The following is a 19,527-nucleotide window of genomic DNA, read 5'->3' as shown; positions in this document are numbered from 1 at the left end:
ATTAACTCATCATCAAGTTGTTGTGATTTGAATCAGGGGTGTACAAAAATATAGGGTCTTAATTTGAGCCAGTTTGCAACAACAGGAAAATAATCCTGCAGCAACAGGAAATGTGAATTATTATGTGGATTATAATGGACCTTTTTGCAGGGGTTCATACATTTGTCAACCCTTAAAATCTGTAAAAAAAAATTAACAGTTTTCCTGCATTGCAGGAAAGTTATTCTGCAACAGGGTGATCAAATGAAGATCCTGCATCGGTAGTGCTAAGGCAAAACCAAAAATGTGAGCCCTTTGGGTCCCCCCCCATTATGACAACCATGACACAAAAAGATGTTGATAATGCATGTGCTTGTAAGGAAGGCCAGCATTCGTAATATAGCAATACCCTCTAATTGTTAAAGGTTTATCTTTCAGGGCAATTATAAACCACCCGGACGCTTAATTTCAGCACCTAAGGCCGGTGACACGGTGACTTCCATTAGGCCTACTGCCATTGCCCGTCCTCAAATCCTTATCAAATATCAATATAAACATGTTCAATTGCAACAACCAACTTTTATTTCTTACAAAAACATCAATTTATACATGAATCACTGGACATACTGTTAATATTTTCAATTTCTGAAAGCTATTCAAAATGAAACCATATCGTCATACTGTTTCAGAACCACGTTATCCTCGTCGTTGGAGAGCTTTAGAGCGTGCATGACGGACTGCACAGTCGCATGATTCGTGGCACGGAAACTCCTTCCGTGTGGGAACGGACAGGAGCCCTTGCAGTGGTAAGCATTGTAACCCCGTGGAGAAATGATCCAGCCAATTTCCTCGAAGTCCACAAAGAGGGGGATCAGCTGGCATGACACGGGGCGGCTGCGGGGATAACGAGGTGCAGCGCGTTTCCACCTGCTCCTGCTGTCTTGAGGCGATACCTTCGCAGGACTATCAGGTGTTGTGGCGTGGCTGAAATGTCCTACAAAAATGTAAATGAGAAATAAATATATCAGTATTTTAATCATCTTTGACGGTTACAACAGCAAACCTCCACATTTCTCAGAATATAATTTGATAATTGACAGCCTAGCAATATGGTTGTAGAAATGTTTGGGCTAAACGTTCTATGATGAACGAAGTCCAATTCATAGCAAAGAATCAGAGAAACATTTATTTTGAAAAAGTAATTATCCCTGTCTGTTTCATTCAGACCTGCAAATAGTCATAGGCACATTATTAAGTTTAAACATCCCGCACACCAGATTATAAAACATGTAATGAACGAAAATGAAAGACAGCAACAAAAGTTAACGTGGTCGAAAAGTCGTACTAAAAAAATATGAGGTCATTTGGCGTTCCATTACGGCGCAAATGACTCCAAAACCTATAAAAGCCCGCCATCGCGGATTGTCTTCATAAATCCATCAGACATGGACACCTACTGCATCAACTTGTTTAATTCGGTGCTGCAGAAGGCTGAAACGGCCATTGCTGAGAAGATGGCCTGGGCTGTCCCTGCTCGAACCCGAGAGAGCCCTACTGATAACATTTAAGAAATGGTGTTCAGGGCAGTGGCGGTTCTAGACAATTTCAACTGGGGGGGCCAAGCTGGGGCCAGTTGTACTGTTAGAGGGGCCAGTTACATTAGACGTTATTGTTGTCATATAGTTTTCTTCACTGCATTGCAGGCATTAGCAGGCAAAAGACCATGTTCATAATCATCATCATCGCCACTGTCTAATAACGGATATAAAAAAAGAACGATCACAAAAATTAGTTATGTAAAAATGATTTCATACTCCACATTTAGGGGGGCCACAAGGGGGTCCAAAATTGTTGTCACAGGGGCACTGGCCCCCGCTGCCCCCCCCCCCCCCCCCCCCCCCAGAACTGCTAGTGGTTCAGGGTCGTGGGGACGGTCTTGGAGAAGAGCACCGGACCTGAGGATTGGATCTTCGAGGTCACACTGCCACCTGCAGTGGACCCAGTGCATCTTCAGAGACCCTCGCAAAGGGCCTTACTAAAGAGATCCAGCAGACGATTAAGGACCTGCTGGACTCCGGCGTGGCCACTGGCAACTAGCGCAGCTCCCAATGTCCACGACATGAAGCTCACTCCAGAGATCCTGGTGGTGATTGAGACCCCTGGTGCACGTGGAACCGGCACCCCGCCCAAGAAGGTCCTACCCAGCTGACCATTCTATGTATTGCTGCGGCTGCCCTGCTACTATGCGCCGACTCAGATGTACTACCAGACCTAGAGCTGGATGAGCTACACCGAACAGGCTACGTCTAAGGACGAGGAGGGATGATATCTATTAATCGGAAGCTACTGAAACTATATTCATCAAGCCCGGTGTTTTAAATCCATTATTTTTTTTTAAATCTATTGATGTGAGGTTGAAGGTCTGTAGGCCTTGCACATAGTAGGGTCCATAATGAAATAAATAAATAATACAAATACTGAGCTATATTGTATGCTAAAAAACATATTAAATAGTATTTTATGCTAATACAATTGCTCAGAGAAAGAGATTTAAGACCTTAACAAATCATTTTAAAAATCGCAAAAAGACGGTGGTCAAAATTATTGACACTCCGATTTTCAATACTCTATAGCAACAAAAAAAAGTTTTATTGTCACATACACTAGATAGATGCAGTGAAATGTGGTATTTTCCAAGGTCAGCCACAGTAGTACGGTGACCCTGGAGCAAAGTATGGTTAAGTGCCTTGCTCAAGGGCACATCGACAGATTTTTCACCTTGTCGGCTCGGGTATTCAAACTAGCCACCATTAAGTTACTGACCCAACGCTTTAATGGCTAGGCTACCTGCCACCCACTCTTCACCAAGTACCAGGACATTTTATCCAAAAACCTGGTTGCCTCTGCCAGGAGGCTAACACTTGGCCGCAAGTGGATCTTCCAGCAAGACAATAACCCCAAGCACTAATCAAATTACACAAATAAATAGTTAATTGACCACAAAATAAACATGTTGCAATGGCCATCTCAGTTTCCGGACTTGAACCCCATTGAAAACCCCATTGAAAACCGGTGGTCTGAATTGAAAAGGGCAGTCCATACCCGCAGACTAAGGATATCAAGGATCTGGAAATGATCTCTATGGGGGAATTTCCCTCCCAATGTGTTCTCCAATCTCATAAAACATTTTAGAAATAAGATCAGGGTTGTTATCCTCACAAAAGGAGGGTGCTTGAGTATTGAAAACAGGGGTGTCAATACTTTGACCACTTTTTTTATTTTGTATTACTTGTTAAACAAAACCTTTTTCTTTGAGGAATTGTATTAGTATATCAGAATATATATCATTTCCCCCATTTTTTTGGGGGGGGGGGGGCATACAATATAGCTCAGTATTTGTATTATGTATTTTATACAGTACATTTTGCTCATCTTTATCAAGGGTGTCAATAATTATGTACGCCACAGTTATTCTGTGTCTTAATATATAAAAGAAACTGAAATTCTGACCAGCTAGTTTACCTTGATTTAGTGATCGATTAGTGGTCAGGCATCTTCCATCGTCTGAGAATATAACTAATGTAGGGAGGCATTCTCCTCGGGTGATTCTCCCTGTCTCTCAGAAGACGGCAGGACTGACTCAATCCACTTACCCGATGGCAGCGTAATAACAACCCGCATACCAGTATTCTCCTAGCTGTTGCGAATCCTGCAAATCCACTTGGACACCTGTCACTGGGAAAACAAATTATGGGATTAAAATATTGAAAAAGTCAAGTATAAATATGATTTGCTGAGATAAAACGTGACGAGACATTCTTACGGTTTGTGTGACGTTGAAGACTTTCCATCCCTGAGTGTATAAAGGCAACAGTCTTGACGTGATTAGATTCCATCTCCAAGGTTTCACTCTGCTGTCCAACACCTCATAGAGGTCTACCTGTGCGCAAAACATGCATTAGGCTAAACAGTACAATAATTATATCGAGTTCTTTCAACACGGTTAAAAGTATATATTTCCAACTAACCTTGTAGAAATGGGGTCCATATGACTTCCCAAGGAAAAGTCGTTGTTTTTGCCTGAACCAGTGAAATTATACATAGATCATTCTCTAATCTCTGCCAAATGAGAATACATGTAAAAAATTAAACCTTCCACCAACATGCCCTGCGTAAAAATATAATGAATTGTGTTAAAATAACAAGTCTGCAAGTTTTCCCCTTTAAGATAATTCAAGTCTTTTTTTCTTCATTATTTTCAAACATGCTTGGGCACAAAAGTAACATCCGCCGTGCGTAATTATGCGTTTGTTGATTACGCACCTCTGTCCTCGAAGCTCCGCACCGCATTGACCTCTAGTTTTTCCTGGTTCCCGGGATTCCATTGGAGTCCACTGTTCCACTGCGTTGAACAAGTCCAGCATGATCTGGGGGTGCCTTTTTATGAGGCACTGTAGAACTCTGAGGCAAACCCTTCGGATTTAACAATTCGTCCATGTTCTTAGCCGACTTTATTATATACAAACGGTTGTCTTTCCCAACAGTTTCGCTGAATTCTTCGTCTAATGATATAATGAACATGGCCACGGTTCTAAGCTGTAATATGAGAACGAGACAGACGCATAAAGCTTGTAATATCATTCAAGCGATAGCCTACTGAGCCCGAATGGTTATGGGTCAGTGATTAAGCTATCACCGCTGTTGGTAGGCACTGTCCTGAGTGTGATGGACGATTGGATCATTGGAGCTCTATGAATTCATGTGTAACGGATTTAAATACTGAAGCAGCACCCCCTCAAACAAACAATTAATCATTTGACCAACAAATTGCAGGTTGGCCCAAATAAGAGGGTCATTTGACATATTCGTCTGACCCAACCGCTTTCCCTTTTCACAAAAGATACATTATTAAAATGTTATGTAATCGAATGGAAAACTAAACCTGATAGACACGACGTGATAAGTCAATTACTAGGCCTATTGATCTCTCAAATTATATCTTCATTTTAAGATATCCTATGGTTTAAAATATTTAGTTTAATGCACGTTATGAGTAGCAAAAACACCGATGAAGTCCTCGCATCATGAACTAGAAGACATCTTTTTTTCTCAGCATGTCCTCGCTGATTTCTGTAGTGTGTTTTCAGTTATCTGTATGAGGCCAGTTGGCCCTCAAATTAACGAGAGTACACAAACCGATGACGCAAATGAAAACGAAGGTTTACTTGTTCTTACGCGGACTCTCCGTTGGGCATTGTTTGTTGATTGACTCACACGATGAAATACTAATGAATGGAGTCACCAAATCCAATGTATTCGCATTTTAAATCATTCGTGGATTGTCTTCAATCAAGGGTGAGAAGAAAACAAATTCTTAAAATCATCTCACTGATCAATGGGGCTTCCACTTATAATGTATTTAATCAATTCAAAATCATCTGCTACAAAATGATGATCCCCTCATTTGGAGGCAATTATTATCAGTCACGGGCCTTGTTATTACGCACTTGTACCCGCACGAGGCCATCCATGGGCAGATGACGTCTATGCGAATTTATTGAATTGGATGTATCCCTCATTTCACCGTGTGCATATTTTCCATTATGCATATCGATCATAATACTGAAAAGCATATTTGCCAGACACCCACAACACGGGCATAAAAACGTTTAAACAGCTGTGAAAGTGGACGGTTGCACATACAGGGGACCCTGCATGTGTCTCATCGACAGCGCATGGTACATGGAACCCTCCTCTGTGGCCAATAAACTTGAGTTTGTGGGATCACCTCAAATGTTTTGATTGACCATGTGCCTATTACTGATAACCTTGAAGAGAAGCCATATGACGTGGATGGCATCTCATAGCACGTTATTTTGCATTGTATCGTATAATAGTGACCTTATCTCTGCCTTGGTTCTTGGTTGAATGCAGTAGTCTCATGTATGCAGTAGATGGCGCCATTCGCCAAAGCATAAATTGGTACTTGTTATCCACTTTGCATGAGCCTCTGACGTAATCATATTAGTGGATCCTTGTCACGGAGAGAGCAATAACTTTGTAAAAATATTGCACATTTCCCTCATTAACCGATCTGTCAATTCACGATCATTCATGTTAATAACATAACTCTTTATTATTGGAAATTAGCATATTTCAGCACATTTGAATGGCCTGCTTGTAGGAGAGATGAGATTGAAAATGAACAACAGTTGCAGACCTGCCTATGGCAAGGTCCAAGGTGAGGGTGTGGGCCTGTAACAGTCAGGAGTCTCCCACAGGGCTGCAAGGTCTAACCCCCCAAAATAGAGGCACTGGGGCAGGGTGCTAGAGGCTACATCTGAGAGCACTACCCATGTGTTAATGACCTCCCCTGTCCCCTCTATGTTGAACACTTCTGTAGGCCAACCAAAAACACATGGAAATAATTGTAAAACTAATGTGAGCGCTGATGTTGTTCTATTAGATATGTGAGTAGAAAATACAATCGTTGCTAAAGTGGAAACATACCTTCACGGCACGGTGTTTTGTGTTCTTAGTGACTCCATTCTCTGTGACCTAAAAGTGAGTGCAGGACAGGGGTCTAGAGGTCAAACGTGGTTCAATGCGACGAGGGAAGCCCATTAGGTTACAGAAGCTACAGACCCTTTTCCTCATTGCTCTTTGTCACAGTTTTCCCCTTTTGTTTGTAAGTTGAGCAACTTTCCTATGATTAGTCTCCCTCTTATCATATAAATGCGTTTATATGTTTATGAAGGTGTTTCCTATGAGTATAGACATACTGTGTTTGTGACTGTGTGAAAAGGGTAACGTAAACTAACTCGCTTTTGTACATTGTGCTGGTCCGTACAATTTACCTTATTTTAGAGCCCCAAAAACATAATACTTCCAGGTCAACTGTAATATGAATACCATTGTAAAGCACAATTTCTCCCCTTTCCAACAAAATCAGTAAGGAGACCTTCATGATGCCCATCTCTGCATGATTGAAGAAGGCAATGACCTCCGTCGGGTCTTTTTAAAAATGGCGTGTGGGGCTGCTAAACCTATTGCGTGATAGTGAGAAGGAGAGATGTCGTGTGGGGAAACGGCTTTTTCACTCGATCTGTCCAACGTATCACCTTATTGCCTCTAAAATGTAAATAAAACACTATAAAGAGTTTATATAATGTGTCATTACATACCTATTTGAAGGTTTGTGTCGAATTTGATTTTTTTTTTTTGGGTGGTGCTAAAGTGATCTTCAGAAGTAAACAGAGGCTTTTGGGAGTCATGATAGCTTGCAGTGATGATGCAAAAAATGACTAGGTATCCCCCACTTACCCTGTCTCTGTCCCTTTCTTGTTTTTAAACAGTGAGAGAAGTCTTCCCTGTGGCTCAGTTGGTAGAGCATGGTGTTTGCAATGCCAGCATGGTGTGTGCAATGCCAGGGTTGTGGGTTGGATTCCCACAGGGGGCCAGTCCAAAAAAATAAAACAATAAATAAATGTGTGAAATGAAATGTATGCATTCACTGCTGTAAGTCGCTCTGGATAAGAGCGTCTGCTAAATGACTAAAATGTAGAAGTGCCACACCTGGTGGAGAGAGGCTGTAAGACAGAATTAGTTTCTATGCGTACTCTATGTTATGCCATGACATGTAATGTACAGCGTTGGAGGGGTGCAACTTTTCTCCAATACTATAGAGCCATTACCATGTCAATCAACGCTTCAATAGAAACATAATTCACACCCCAGATTTGGATGTCTACACAGTCGCTACAGTCCCGTTTGTTTTCTTTGCAGCCTTGTTTCAATGTCGCGGTTGCGCACATTTGTACGGAATGGGGTTAGCGTACGTTAACGTCTCTGGGCATGAAGCAGCGAAGTTATAGAATGCAAAATCAGGTGTAGGTTTATTCAATGAGGTGATACAAAATTACGCTTGGCAAAATTATTTTGGGAAATGTTCAAAACAACAGACAAAACAAACCTAAAATACACAAAAAAAACTTAATGGATTAAGCCTAAAATAGGCATTCCTGCCAATACATGTGGGGCCTACCAGGACCTGACCAGCCTCCCCATGGGGAACTTATATTTTACACTGGTAAAGGCCAGATAACAGCAAAACACAGGTATATATATATTTGGACCCAGCCATTATACCAATGTGCCCACAATCTAATTACATATTTAAAAATATACAAACTAGCACAATCCCATAATACACAATTATCATAATAAGTTGTCTAGACCATACACTGGGTAAACACATTTTCATCATACATTTAGAGTACTCTTATCACACTAATTAGTTTCACATAGGCTTAATTTCAAACAAAACAGAGTGGGGCGCGCACCCGTTTTGGCCACAAATACTGGCACGCATCCGCGTGCGCTCCAGACACGGTGGAGTAGGCACGCCGGCAACAATCGACGATACAGTAAATAAGGAGATGACATGAGATAAAGGAAAACTCTCCCTGGTAAGTGTTTGGGAATGTTATTGAGCCTTTAAACACCGCATCCACTCTGATAATCAAAAAGGCAGATTAAAATGGCATACAATAGTGAAAGAAACAAACGTTTGCTCAACAAAATAAACTGGCAACGTTAGCGAGCTGAAAACATGTAACTTAAAATGAAACAGGGCTGTAAATAATGTCTGACATTTGGGAAAACGACAATGATCAATGCATAACGTGCAGGGGGAAATGAATAGGCAACAGAAAGTGCATTAAACTATTTAGAGGGAGAAATACACACCAGGGGTAGAGTGGCTAGACCTCAACTTGCATTCTCACCTCCAATCACCCAAATCAGTTCATTTGAATTTGAGAAAGTGGCCAAGCCCCAGGTTAACATCTCTATTGTCTATGATTTATGATTTATTTACATTCATTACTACACCACATCCCCACACCTCTGACTAAACAAAGTCAAGCACATGTAATTGCCTTGTTATGGTAACGTGATAGGCTACTTGAGATGCCTCCAAAAACCCCTCTGCATTCCCCAAATATCAGCGCTAGCAGGGGTGCTGCTGTATTATGGTGTACTGTGGGGGCTTTCTGGCATTAGGTAACCTAGTTTCACTGAGTGGGAAAGCATATCTCTGTGTATTACCCCGACGCTGCACCACATAAATGAAGAAGAGACATTGGATCCAGACATCATCCCTAATCCCAAAAATGTTCTAGTCCCCATTAATCTTGATTATACTGAAGAGGGAAAGGCAGGAACACGGTGTGTCTGAAAGCAGACAGAAGTGGAGAGGGGTTGTCGTTTTTTTACAGGGCTACCGAGACAGAGTTACTCTCTCCTGTCTGTCTTTAGCAGCAGACTCTGGGACAGCCATGGGGATCAGCCGTGCCACCTAATACGGCTATATTTAAGGCTGGGACCAGCCACTGACACTTTAATGAGATAGAGATTAGGAGTATTTATTATGTCTAAACAGCCTGGAAATGGAAAAGAGGGGAGACTGTGGAATGACCGTGGAATGATGGGTTAAGAGTGAGGCAGTATGCACCTAGTATCTCCATTTCAGAAGAGCCCTGGAGTAACCCCTATAACCCTGTTAAACCTTGCCCACCTATACTAATCGAAGGGGACAAATGCGGACTGTCAGAGAGTCTTCTAAAAATGTTGAGGCTGTCTCGTCTCCACCTCCCTGCTTTGAATAGTTCCTCTGCTTTCGACAGACCATCTGCTCCAGTGGGTTAGAGTGGACCCACTGGTATCTCTGTATCTGACCCACCTTTCAACGCCTCGTACCTGGCCAAAAAAAAACACACACACACACTTGCTGCTGACCACCCGGTCACTGATAGACACGTCGGCATATGGTAAACAAACAACACTGAGCGATGTTGACAGAGAAGTGCTAGGCCTCTGCCAGGCTGAGCGGGTGACAAGGTGTGTGTGAGGTGTGAGGGACACCGGTCCTGTGAGGCCCTCCCTTACTTCTCTCTGAGGCCTATACTCACTGCTGCCACTGTGGAACACCACTCATATCTCACCATTCACTAGAGCCAGCATTGCCATGACGTAGAGATACATGTTCTGTATTTATTGGCTGTTTGTTGGTGAATTCAGGAAGGAGGGAGATGGACTATTTTATCTGTATGCTGTTTACTGTTTGTTGTTGTGGATGACATTTCTTCAGCTTCTACACTGTCCAGTGGCAATTTTTGCATGTAAATCTTAGTGGGGCAAACTCCCCCCAATAGTTTTTTACATGCATGCCAGCAAAGCCAGTACACAATACAACACAACACTAAACAATACATTAATTGCACTATAACGGTAACAAACAGTGCCCACAAACTACTAAGGCCTACAAAAAGCTCCCAACAGCAGAGCTTTCTTTTCAGTGAATCCTTACCACTGCTACACCTGGCTATCAACGGAGCATTGTCTTGCAGCAAAACAGTTAATTCAGTCTCATTTACTGCCTTTTAAAAAACATAGCTGATATGGCTGACTTGCTTAAACACGTGGATTCTACTGACAATTGAGATGTATAAACTATGGCATAAGGGAATGTAAGTGTGTAAGTGTGTAAGAGGAAATCCGTAATTTTGATTAATTAATGAGCGAGCTAAGATGGATGTAGTCAATATAACTATTTGTTAAGCACTTTTGAAATGTACAGCAACAGAATTCAGAACATAGGCCGTTCTTACAGTGTTGTCCCTGTACACCAAGTCAGAACCGTAGGATAAATAAAGGGGGCATGTAAGCAGGCAATGAAAGCTTTTACAATATTCAATGATTACATTTCTATAAAACAGGCTATAGGCTACATGTGCACCACCAAGTCAGAACAGTAGGCTAAGTTATTAGAGGGAAAGGGACCAAATGATTAGGGTGAGGCACATGGGCTACTAACAGTTTAGTACACAACATACACTTAGTATTACTTTCTTAGCTATAATATACATATCTCCCTGGCATGTCACATCATTTACAGTGCATTTGGAAAGTATTCAGAGCCCTTCACTTTTTCCACATTTTGTTACGTTACAGCCTTATTCTAAAATTGATTAAATAAAAAAATGTCCTCGTCAATCTACACAGGATACCCAATATGACAAAGTGAAAACAGGTTTTTAAACAGAAATACCTTATTTACATAAGTATTCAGACCCTTTGCCATGAGATTCGAAATGGAGTTCAGGTGCATCCTGTTTCCATTGATCATCCTTGAGATATTTCTCCAACTTGATTGGAGTCCACCTGTGGTAAATTCAATTGATTGGACATGATTTGGAAAGGCACACACCTGTCTATATAAGGTCCCACAGTTGACAGTGCATGTCAGAGCAAAAACCAAGTCATGAAGTTGAAGGAATTGTCCGTAGAGCTCTGAGACAGGATTGCGTCTAGGCATAGATCTGGGAAAGCGTACCAAAACATTTCTGCAGCATTGAAGGTCCCCAAGAACACAGTGGCCTTCATCATTCTTAAACAGAATACGTTTTGGAACCACCAGGACTCTTCCTAGAGCTGGATGCCTAGCCAAACTGAGCACTCGGGGGAGAAGGGCATTGGTCAGGGAGGTGACCAAGAACCCGATGGTCACACTGACAGAGCTCTAGAGTTCCTCTGTGGAGATGGGAGAACCTTCCAGAAGGACAACCATCTCTGTAGCACTCCACCAATCAGGCCTTTATGGTAGAGTGGCCAGACGGAAGCCACTCCTCAGTAAAAGTCACATGACAGCTTGCTTGGAGTTTGCCAAAAGGCACCTAAAGACTCAGACCATGAGAAACAAGATTCTCTGGTCTGATGAAACCAAGATGAAACTATTTTGCCTGAATGCTAAGCGTCACGTCTGAAAGTAACCTACAGTGAAGCATGGTGGTGGCAGCATCATGCTGTGGGTTGTTTTTGAGCTGCAGGGACTGGGAGACTAGTCAGGATCAAGGGAAAGATGAACGAAGCAAAGTACAGAGAGATTCTTGATGAAAACCTGCTCCAGAGCACTCAGGACCTCAGACTGGGGCGATGGTTCACTTTCCAACAGGACAACGACTCTAAGCACACAGCCAATACAACGCAGGAGTGGCTTCGAGACAAGTCTCTGAATGTCTTTGAGTGGCCCAGCCAGAGCCCAGACTTGAAGCCGATCGAACATCTCTGGAGAGACCTGAAAATAGCTGTGCAGCAATGCTCCCCATCCAACCTGACAGAGCTTGAGAAGATCTGCAAAGAACCCAAGAAGACTCAAGGCTGTAATCGCTACAAAAGGTGCTTCAACAAAGTACTGAGTAAAGGGTCTAAATACCCTGTTTATTTTATTTAATACAAACATTTCAGAAAACCAGTTTTTATGTGTGTAGATTGATGAGGGAAAAAAAACGATTTAATAAATTTTATAATAAGGCTGTAACCTAACAAAATGTAGACAAATTCAAGGGATCTGAATACTTTCCAAAGGCACTGTATGCAGCAGCATACAATATATTTCTGGACTCACCTTGTTGTGCAGGAACAGGAAGGTGGTGCTGCGGTCCTTGTGTGCAAATTTTGTCATCAAACTTTGTCATCAGACTCTGTCATTCTCTGGATTTATATTGCTTTCTAGACAACTGGGAACTCGGAAAAAACAAGGCCGAATCATGATGTCAGTGATCTTCAGGTCGGAGCTCTAGAAAGAGGCCTGAGTTCCCGACTTGGAATTCCGAGTTGGATGACCGTTTAAAACGTATTTCCCCAGTCGGACCTCGTTTTTTTCAGAGTTCCCAGTTGTCTTGAACTGAAGTCTGGGATTTCCCAGTTCCGAGTTTCCAGTTGTTTGGATTGACAGCATGGCCAATGTATTCAACCTTTTCTGGCCAATGGTGTTGAATGTTTATCCTTTTAAGCTTGGAAAAGAGACCAAACCTCTACAGGATCGGTGGGTCTCCTGCGAGATGGTTGAGCTAACGTAGGCTAATGTGATTAGCATGAGGTTGTAAGTAACAAGAACATTTCCCTGGACATAGACATATCTGATATTGGCAGAAAGGTTAAATTATTGTTAATCTAACTGCACTGTCCAATTTACAGTAGCTATTACATTGAATAATACCATGCTATTGTTTGAGGAGAGTGCACTTGAACTTGAAAAGTTATTAATAAACCAATAAGGCACATTTGGGCAGTCTTGATGCAACATCTTGAACAGAAATGCAATGGTTCATTGGATCAGTCTAAAACATTGCACTTACACTGCTGCCATCTAGTGGCCAAAATGTAAATTGTGCCTGGGCTGGAATAATACATTATGGCCTTTCTCTTGCATTTCAAAGATGATGGTACAAAAAAAATACAAAAAATGCATTGTTTTTTTCTTTGTATTATCTTTTACCAGATCTTATGTGTTATTCTCCTACATTCATTTCACATTTCCACACACTTCTAAGTGTTTCCTTTCAAATGGTATCAAGAATATGCATATTTATGCTTCAGGTCCTGAGTTACAGGCAGTTAGATTTGGGTATGTCATTTTTGGTGAAAAAAAGGAGCAGATTCTTAAGAGTATTATTACAGTTTTTTCTGATTGCTTAGGCACTTGAAACTATAGGCTATGTTTTGCAAAACTCTACACACTAACCACAAAACCTTACACCAAACTAGCAAAACATTATACATCTCTTGCAAAAGCAAACAATTCTTGGAAAACTCTTCAAACTCTTTTAAAAAATTGTGTTTTTGCATCAATACAGTACACACAAACCATAATTTGAATAAGCACTCGAAGCACCAACTACGCACTGATAGTATAAATGAAAAACACTTGTGGCTTTTGCTTTTTCTGTGTGCAGGGCATAGCAGTTTGCAGTAAAGTGTTGTCATACACGTAGTAAACACACATACACACAGGTATCCAAATGTGTAAAGCATGGATGTGTATTCCCGAACGTAACACACTATCAATACAAATAAGAGGGAAAAGTATTTTTTTTATCTCAAAATGTTCCAACACTCTTCAAACAACAAAAGCGCAGTAGAAGAAAACAAAAACATTTGTGCTAGAAAAAAAATAACAGAAAAAAATGTGCCTACATCTCGCCTTCTTTGTGGGACTGGCCATAAGACTTCACCCACATCTCATGCGATGTTTTCTTGAGCTAGGCAGCGTGGAAAGTATCGCCTGGAGTGCCGTATCCAGGCCTGGCATGACCCCTGATTGATGTCTCCACAAGCCTCCTCCATTGCCTGTAGAAGGGGTATGCGATGGTGGGGCTGGCGATCATACACCTTCCAACACCATGCAGAGAATAATTATTCAATAGGATTCAAGAACGGAGAGTATGGGGGGAGAATGAGTGAGATTAAAGTGGGTGACCGGTGAACCAATTGCAGACCACAACAGCCGGTGGAAACTAACATTGTCCCAGATGATAACGTACCTGGGCTGCTCTGGCCCCTGGTCATCAGGGATTAGTCTGTTGTGGAGGGTGTCCAGAAATGTGATAATGTGTGCAGTGTTGTATGGGGCTAGGATTACATGATGGTGAAGGACGCCGTTTTGACTAATAGCCGCACACATTGTTATGTTGCCACCACGTTGCCCCGGGACGTTGATGATGGCACGGTGTCCGATGATATTTCTGCCACGGTCCCTTGTTTTTGCAAGGTTGAAACCTGCCTCGTCCACATAAGCTCATGATGCACTGCATCTGCTTCTAGCTCCATGACTCTCTGAAAGAGACAAGACAAAACAATGTTGCACAGTACGAAAAGACAGGGATCAGTCAATATGATGTAGCACCAAACACTTCCAGATCCAGTATTCATATCTCAGTTGTTTTACACGGTCTGAGTTTCTTTCGAAAGGGACTCTGTACAGCTGCTTCATTCTAATTCTATTGCGTTTCAGTCGACGAGACAGTGCAGATACTCACTCTGTTGACGTTTTGGAATATGGTGTTATCTGCCATTATGCGGTCCTGCAGTTCTCTGAGTCTGATGCAGTTATGTGCAATGACCATATTTACAATGTGGGTTTCCTGCTCTGGGGTGAACAGTCAACCTCTTACACCAGATACTGGTTTTCTTGCAGTTCTGTAAAAACATTTGAATGGTTTTAGTGATAGATCCTTCTCATTATGAAAGTACAGTACATATTACTGTACCAGTAAGACCTGCAACAGTATAGCGGCTCAGATTTGGTTGAACCCATTGCCCAGCCTTCCTCATGCTCATCCTATGGTTGACAACATGGTCAACCACAGTCACTCTGATTTCATCAGTTATTGTGTTCCTGACTCCCCTTCCTCTTCCTCATCCCCGTCCTCTCCTTCACCCCCGTCTTATTTCACCTCTTCCTTCTCCTCCTCCTGCTCCTCCTCTTACTTCTTCACCTCCTCATCCTTGTACTCCTCTTCCTCCTCCTCGTCCTCCTCTAATTCTCACCCCTCTTACTCTCTGTCCAATATTGGCCTTCATTGTTGTCAAAACCAAATGTTAACCTGTGGCCTATTTAGTGCTCAAGCTCTGATTTTGCAAAACTGTAAACACAACTCACTGCTTTACACTCAGTTTGCAATTTAGTAACAGACTTGGTAAATGCAATGGCTACAAGTGTTAATGGTTTCAGAGAAAGTGCTTCAAGAATCCCTGTTCGTGTTTAAGCATTCAGAAAAAACTGTAAAACCAGACTTGGACTACACAGCCCCTCCACTGAATAGCAAGTTACTGATTGCTTTGCAACACTTGCAGTTAGCCAATGATTCCTTCCAAACAACTCATTGTTGAATTTGCGATTTTCATCTTGTTGTGTAATGTTTATGTCCAATGGCCGATCAGCACCGATGCGTTTTATCTATAATTTCTCTTCATATGACAAGGATTGAAATAGATTTGCTAGTAGATTGTCGACATGATTCATGATGATGAATGCTTGTCTAGCTTGCTAGCTAAGATTTTAAAAGTATGATGTTGACATGATCAGTCCAATCAAAGCTATGGTAGATATAACTTGATTTGATGTAATTTTATCTGTGGCCAATGACTTTGAGCCTTCTTGGATGGGCACTTCTAAAGCACCCTACGGGGCTTGAATTTTCGAATTCTCCCCATAGAGTTTGCGGTGACGTAGTGTCCCCATGATTGACAGAACACTGAGCCAACCACGGCACAACTAGAGAACATTTCCAACCCCTACACTCTGTATTTTCCGCTGGCTGCCCCACCACCACAGAAAGCACTGAGCTAGACTGAAACACCTGCATCTTGGAGCTGCCTTACTCAAGAAAGCAAATGTCACGTTCTGACCAGTAAAGGGGTCATTTGTTATTGTAGTTTGGTCAGGACGTTGCAGGGGGGTATTTGTTTTATGTGGTTCGGGGTGTGTGTTTATGTAGAGGGGTGTTTGGTTTGAGTATTCCGGGTTTTTGGGTTATGTTCTATGTGTCGTATTCTAGGTTCTATCTATGTTGTGTATTTCTTTGTGTTGGCCTGGTATGGCTCTCAATCAGGAACAGCTGTATATCGTTGTTGCTGATTGAGAGTCATACTTAGGTAGCCTGTTTTCACCTGTCCCTTTGTGGGAAGTTGTATTCGTGCACTGCTATGTTTAGCCTGCAGAACTGTTAGCTGTCGTTCGTGCTTTCGTTTTGTTGTTTTTATGTGGAGTTCGTAATAAAATAAATATGAGCATTCACATACCCTCTGCATTTTGGTCCACTTCCTACGACGGCCGTTACAGCAAAAAAGAGACAATGATATTTTTTTTACATTGTTATTTTTCAATAAACTGATATGTGACATGTATTAATGCCAAAATAACATGCAAAACAGGTGGGGATCTGCCCCACCTGCCTTTATTGGTGGGTCGCCACTGACACTGTCCCATGCTGGGTGGTTAGGATGATTCTTGTTAGTCATAACACTGTGTATCCTATTCTGCCACACTACCTCGTTCAGTATTACGCTTGGTTCTGTTACAGGTGGATAGATACTAATCTAATGCCTAGACAGAGACAGCCATCCCAGACAAAGGAGAGATGTAAGCCCCAGTGCCTTATCCTCCATGGACAGACTTCCAACAGGAGCATTAGTGTAATACTCACTGCAGCCTTAGCATGAATATCACAGGAAATCCTAATCAGCTTCAATAGATATGATGAGTTATATTCTTGTGAGAAAAGAAAGAAAGCCAGTCTGGACATATGTTACTTTTGACCTTGGCATGACTGAAATAAATACAGAATTAGGCATTTTAGAACAAGGAAGCTAGCCAGTAAGAGAGGGGATACGAGTGAGAGAGAAATACTAAAGAGTTTGTAAGAGAGAGAGAAAATAGAGAACATTTGTAATTGTGTGTTTTATTTTGTCCTGGAAGTTCCTCATTAACTTACATCCTCTACCTCACCAAAATATTATTACTCGTTTGTGCTTATTGGACAAAGAAGCTAGTGAGAGGTCACTGACTAGTGAGCACACTCCCTTGGACCGTCACAGGCATTTTAAACCTGGGGCGAGAAGGAGAGAGGGAAGCTGAAGGGGCATGAGTGTGTGCACGTGTGTGTGCATGTGATTGGTCCCCCTTACAGCTTTCAGGCCCACGTCTATCCCAGCTCCTGCACAAAAACAGAAACGTCATATCAGATATAATCTGATATAATCTCAGTATGGATCCTCCTCAGGGTCTGGATCCAGGCCTTTGCATGTCAGGGAAGGTTCATGTGGCTACTCACAATGAAAATAATCAGATTGTCCATTAAGAAATCTCACTTTATTTTTCATTGTTTAAGCAGAAAACCAATAGGTGGGATAGTTAGCGTCGGTGCTAAATACAGGATGAGTCTGTTCAAGGATAGTGTATAGTTTTATTTTGGTGAGTGTAGGCCAGGGACCGGTGCTCTGTGAGAAATGAGAACCAAGGGAAGGGAACCCCTGAACGAATGCCCCGAGCTTGTCGCCGAGTTTACTGATAAATCTTTAATTTCTTTAATTACACTTTCCTCCTGTGTGTGTGTGAGAGAGAGAGAGAGAGAGAGAGAGAGAGACTGTGTTTTCCATTTTGTTCTCATTTCTCAAACTTCGGCGTAGCCGCCTCACCTTTTAAACATTTTAGAAAAGCTAGACGCTACTTCATATGGGAAATTGTTGCAGTTTAGATGATATTCCCGATCGCTGAAATGTGCAGTGTTATTATTTTCTGCTCTGTTATTATGTTTTCAATATCAGCAGAACAGGAGAGTTATTACATTTTCCTGTTTCTAATTACATTGGTAATTACTCTAGCCAGCCAACAGCAGCCAATGCCCAGCACACTGACTGGAGGACTGAGAGAAAGTATGTGTGTGTATAGGCCTGTGTGCCAGTGGGTTCAGACTGGTGCCAGTGCTGGAACAGAGGGTTTAGCAGGGGAAGAAGGGTGGCGGGGTGAACGTGGAGAGTCGTAGGGGTAGAGCAGTGGGGTGGACAGGGTACAGGCGACTGGTGTGCCAACATCCACAGAGCACTGTGGCTTTAGGTCTGCAGCACTGCGGTGATGTGGATTAAAGAGAACTTGGGCAAATATACTAAAGGAGCCTCATTATTCTTTGTGTGTCCAGTGGCTCCACTGGCTTTAGACCTCCAAGACACGTGTAGTAGTTAACTGGTTTTGTTTGCTTGTTTTTATGTACTATTGGCATGGGCGCACAGTACTTACTTGTCTGTGTGTGTGTGTGTACTTCAGCTGGCACTCGATGCATTGATCAAAGATCCCTCAACTATACAAGCTATCTGAAAAAAATCTCTTACTCCTTTTGTGAGACTTTAAATGGTTGTTTACATGAACTGGTCAGAAGTTTGAATGACGTTTTGTTCAAATGGTGCGAGGAGAGCCTTTTGTTGAGAAGTTGGAACCTTGCCTATCTCACCGTTAATTTGTAGTTATTTTTCTTTTCTTTTTCTTTCTTACACGTCTTAACAAATGCAACTATATTTGTTGTACATTTTGTTACATTTTATTAGGATCCCCATTAGCTGTTGCTAAAGCAGGAGCTACTCTTCGTGGGGTCCACACAAATCGTAAAACATGACATATTTCAGAACATCAATATACAAGAACAGCTAACTGTATGAGCTTGGAGTGGGAAAGACCTGGGAAAGACCTAGAGAGCAGGAGGTGAATCAGAGAGTGAAAATAATTTGGATCTATACCTTATGCAAGCCAAAGATATAAGATATAGACAGGGCATTCAGAAAGTATTCATAACCTTATGGAACAATCCACAATTCACAGATAAATTGGCCCACATAGAAAACTAAAGGCATAGAAACCATAAATGATGTGGTGGTAATAGGAAATACAATTATTTTCATGACAGAATTAAAAAGCAATTTTAGACTGACCAATGTAGACATTTTCAAATATATGCAAATTAAACGTTTTATATCTCGACCTGAGAACTTCTGGACATCAGAGCAATGTTGAGGGCATCCTATTTGAGTCAGAATAATATACTCATATGATAGACAAGCTATACAAAATCTTGCAAGGAGCCTATCCAACTGATAATCTATTAGAAAAATAAAATAAACAATTGTAACCAAGACTTCAAAACAACTGATATTGGC

General features: G+C 41.8%; 2 long non-coding RNA genes across 2 annotated transcripts; both read right to left on the bottom strand.

The window, feature by feature from the left end:
- Positions 1–538: 538 nt before the first annotated feature.
- On the bottom strand, positions 539–1,597 carry LOC115200845 (uncharacterized). Its single transcript, XR_003879612.1, has 2 exons — positions 1,437–1,597; positions 539–973 (listed from the first exon to the last, which is right to left on the bottom strand). It is a non-coding gene; the product is annotated as an uncharacterized LOC115200845 (long non-coding RNA).
- A 1,931-nt stretch (positions 1,598–3,528) lies between these two features.
- On the bottom strand, positions 3,529–4,193 carry LOC115200844 (uncharacterized). Its single transcript, XR_003879611.1, has 3 exons — positions 4,008–4,193; positions 3,803–3,919; positions 3,529–3,714 (listed from the first exon to the last, which is right to left on the bottom strand). It is a non-coding gene; the product is annotated as an uncharacterized LOC115200844 (long non-coding RNA).
- Between the last annotated feature and the right edge of the window lie 15,334 nt (positions 4,194–19,527).

The sequence above is a fragment of the Salmo trutta genome, chromosome 10 (assembly GCF_901001165.1).
Source record: "Salmo trutta chromosome 10, fSalTru1.1, whole genome shotgun sequence".
NCBI lineage: Eukaryota > Metazoa > Chordata > Actinopteri > Salmoniformes > Salmonidae > Salmo > Salmo trutta.
Note: the sequence above shows the minus strand (reverse complement) of the source record. Positions and strands in the feature narration are given on the sequence as shown.